The following is a 4,477-nucleotide window of genomic DNA, read 5'->3' as shown; positions in this document are numbered from 1 at the left end:
AATCATGAATAGATGCTTGTTCTAGTTTGCTAGCTGCCAGAATGCAACACACCAGAGACCGATTATCTTTTAATAAAAGGGGATTTATTTTGTTAGTTCTTCAGAGGAAAGGCAGCTAACTTTCCACTGAGGTTCTTTCTTATGTGGGAAGGCACAGGATGGTCTCTGCTAGTCTTCTCTCCAGGCTCCTGGGTTCCAACAGCTTTCCCTGGGGTGACTTCTTTCTGCATCTCCAAAGGCCTGTACTGAGCTGTGAGTGCTGAGATGAGGAATGCCAAGCTGCTTAGGCTGTGCTACATTGAGCTCTCTCATTTAAGCACCAGCCAATTAAATCAAACCTCATTAATTACAGCATGCACACCTCTTAGCCGACTGCAGATGTAAATCAGCAACAGATGAGGTTCACGTACCATTGGCTCATGTCCGCAGCAACAAAACTAGGTACGCTCACCTGGCCAAGTTGACAACTGAATCTAACTACCACAATGCTTAATGTAATAAAATGTTTTTCCCTTATCTACTGAGGTGATAATATGATTTTCTGATTTGATCTTTTGATATATGAATTACATTGATGTTGAAATGTTAAATCAGTCTTCTATTACCAGAATAAACTCAATTTGATGTTGGCAAATTATCCTTTTTATATATCTTTGCACATTGTTAATATTTTATATAGGATTTTTATGTCTTGAATCCTTATCTCAGGCTCTGTTCCTGAGGAAACCCACTAAGATTGAGAGTGTATCATTTAAGATGAATCTAGCTTTAATGAACAGAAAAAGTAACAATGCTTAAACAAATAGTGGTTTACTTTTCTCACATAGCAAAAAATTACCATACTTAAAGCTGATTGTCTTGGGTTCACCTGCTTAGTGATGCCATCAGGAACCTACTTGCTTTCTAATTTTCTTCTCTACCATTTTTATTCTTGTGGAAGTTTTCTTTTTTTTTTCTTTTCTTTGTGACTGTTACCTCCCTCTGCAACTCAAAGCATCACAATCTCACACCAGTGTCCTGAGCAAAGGAATAGGCAGGAACCAGGCCTGTCCCAGTTGAGGCTGTTTACATCTGGTAAAGAGACCCTCCAGAGCATGTGTCCCATTACGTCTTCTCGGTCAGAACTGGATCACACAGATTCCTAGTCAGTCACCCCGGTTTAGACCAATCATGACTCATTTTCCAGATTCAGAACAGGGACCTGTTTTCACTGAAATCAAGGGGTCTATATGTGCTACAAAGTGTATGTCCTGCTAGCCAGAAAGAGTAACGGGATTGTGCCTGTCCCAAGAAAGGATCCTTTCATGTACCTTTCACTTATGAACATAGATGCAAAGATTCTTACCTGTTAGCAAGCTGAATCCATGTGTTAAAAAAAAACAAACAAACAAAATCCCAGCCAGAATGTTGTTGGGATTATCCCAGAAACATGTTAAGTCAACTCTGAAACAGAAGACTGCCACTAAGCCATAGAAAATCAGATACTATGGTACAGAGACATGTAAATAAATCAGTGGACCAGAATTGAGTGGTCAAAAACAAGTTTATATTTACAAGGGGACCTGATATGAGAGAAGGGGAACTAATGGAGAAAGACGGCTTGTTTAGGACATTGGTAAAACAGGCAGGCCACTATTAGGGAAAAGTAAAGTTGGTTCGCTAGTATAAAATCTAAACAGATTACAAGCTTAGATATGAAAGATAAAACTATAAAATGAACAAAAATACATTAGAAAATAATCTTGTGATTCTGAAAAACGTATAAAATAAGACCCCCAAATGTGAAAGACATAAGATAAAAAATGAATTTGACTACAAAAAACTAAAAAATAAAATAAAATGAAAAAAACCAAATGAAATAAGAAAAACAAACCAGCCAACCATTGCAGCGTAGGAGCCCAGGACCCATGGCCACGGAGCTGGTTGGCGCCGCCCGGAGGCGGGGCGGGCGCATGGCCCTGCACCAGGCGCTGGCGGACACCTCCTTGCGCAGGCGCAGCCGTGGCCGGGCGGAGGGAAGGCCGAGGTCTTGCGGGAGCCTCCTTGCGCATGCGCAGCCGCGGCTGGGCGGAGGGAAGGCCGAGGTCTTGCGGGAGCCTCCTTGCGCAGGCGCAGCCGCGGCCGGGCGGAGGGAAGGCCGAGGTCTTGCGGGCACCTCCTTGCGCAGGCGCAGCCGCAACCGGGCGGAGGATAGGGCGAGGTGTTGCGGGCGCGTGCAGCCTGGCGGAGTGGAGGCCCCCGAGGAGACCGATGGTCCCGGGGTCCCTTTGGCAGAGGAGGCGGCGATGGATGCGGCGGGGGAAGAGAGCCTGGCCCGGACCTGCTGTTCCGCCGCTGACGCAGACTTTGATGGTGGTTGGATGTGTCGAGGACGTCACTGACGGGTTCCGGGTATTACGGGAAGGTCTCGTGGACAAGTGCCACCAGGACTTTGAAGACACGGAAGAGAATAAACTCACACGCCGTTTTTTTCTTTTTTAACTGAATATATTCCCTTGGTGAAATGCACTAAGGCACAGCTGCTGGAGCCGGTCCCTGCATTTAACACGGCGGCTCACACCACCGTGTGAGGCAGCGCAAGGATGAAGTGGTGGGTGACGTGTCCCACGTGCTGCTCACGTTTACACAGTTTCTGGTTTTTAAAGGAATATTTCCAGACCATGGACCAGAGAAAGAAGGCCGGGGATCCGCCCTAAGCAGTGGTTTGGTGGTGACCTCATGGTGCAAATGGTCGCAGGAGCCAGCTCCCCAGAGCAGGCTGCCCTGTAGTGTTGGCCACCAGGAGAATAGTCTTGCAGAGACTGTTGTTAGGCTCTTCTTTAATATTAAATGTTGTTGGGTGTGCTGGTTTGAAAGGAAGTATGTCCCCTAGAAAAGCCATGTTTTAATCTAAATCCTATTTCATAAAGGCAGAATACTCCCTAGTCAATCCTGTGTGTTTGAAATTGTAATCAAATCATCTCCCTGGAGATGTGATTTAATCAAGAGTGGTTAAACTGGATTAGCTGACGGACATGTCTCCACCCATTTGTGTGGGTGTTGATTGGTTTACTGGAGTTCTATAAAAGAAGAAACATTTTAGAGAAAGATTGGGAGAGAGCAGAGAATGCTGCAGCGTGATGAAGCAGAGAGACCACCAGCCAGTGACCTTTGGAGATGCAGAAGGAAAACGTCTCCCAGGGAGCTTCAGGAACCCAGAAGCCAGGAGAGAAAGCTAGCAGAAGACACGTGTTCGCCATGTGCCCTTCTAGCGGAGAGAGAAACTGTGACTGTGTTCACCATGTGCCTTTCCAGAATGAGAGAGAGACCCTGAACATCATTGGGCTTCTTGAACCCAGGTATCTTTCCCTGGATGCCTTAGATTGGACATTTCTGTAGACTTGTTTTAATGGGGACATTTTCTTGGCCTTAGAACTGTAAACTAGCAACTCATTAAATTCCCCTTTTTAAAAGCCATTCCGTTTCTGGTATGTTGCATTCCGGCAACTAGCAAACTAGAACATTGGGTCAAAAAGGAAATCCTCTGGCCCTCCCAGGACCTGTTTCTCCTGAGCCACCTTCTTGTATTCAGTAACCCCAGTACTCCTCTTGGGGGGAACACCTCTTTCAAGTGTGTGTGGCAGAAGATTTCCCCCCACTGTAAAAGGTATGTTGATGGTATGGAGTAACCTACTATCGTGATAGCCCTGTGCTGTAGCAGGCTTTGCAGGAGTTTTCTGGGCATGCTCAGCTCTTTCACTTGTGTCAGCATTTCAGACCTTCAGCTGGACTGGTCCAGCTGGGTGGGTTTTTTATTTGGCAGTGTTTTATTTTCAGGGGGGTGGTAGTCAGGGGTGGTGGTGCATGATGTGGGACTTGAATCCTGTCTCCCACATGGAAGGTGAGCATCCTACTACTGAACCACCCATGCACCCTTGGCAGTGTTTTATCTAGGGTGTCACTGCCCCTGTCTTGAGATTTCTGAAGTTTTTTTTCTTTTAATGAAGCTTTATTGAGATATATTCACACCATACAGTCCATTTTAAGTATATAATCAGTGGTTTCCAGTATCATCAACATAGTTGTGTAATCATCACCCTAATCAACTTTAGAACATTTTTAATATGCAAAAAAATAGTAATAGTACCAATAAGATAAAATGAAAATATAAAATAAAACCCAAAGGATCCCATACCCTTTTTCTCCTTTGTTAACCCCTAGTATTGGTGTGGTACATTTGTTCTTGTTGGGTGAAAGAATATTAAGACATTACTGTGAATTATAGTCTATATTATAGTTTATAATAGATGCATTCCCCCCCCCCCCCACACCTCTGTATTTTTAACTCCTTATGATAGTGTCATACATTTGTTCTAGTTCATGAAATAACTTTTTATATTTGCACCGGAGCGCCTATTTTTATAGCTAGTCTTGGCCATGGCAATCAACTTTTGGTCCTTTTAACACTGTCTTCTGCTGATCCTGATGTAGTCCCAGT

At 44.5% G+C, this 4,477-nt stretch overlaps 1 pseudogene; it reads left to right on the top strand.

Moving 5' to 3' along the window:
• The first annotated feature begins 2,192 nt into the window (after positions 1-2,192).
• On the top strand, positions 2,193-3,579 carry LOC143665256 (ADP-ribosylation factor-like protein 2-binding protein pseudogene; annotated as a pseudogene).
• Positions 3,580-4,477: the final 898 nt, after the last annotated feature.

Source organism: Tamandua tetradactyla, chromosome 21 (assembly GCF_023851605.1).
Source record: "Tamandua tetradactyla isolate mTamTet1 chromosome 21, mTamTet1.pri, whole genome shotgun sequence".
NCBI lineage: Eukaryota > Metazoa > Chordata > Mammalia > Pilosa > Myrmecophagidae > Tamandua > Tamandua tetradactyla.
This window is presented reverse-complemented; position numbering and strand designations above follow the sequence as displayed.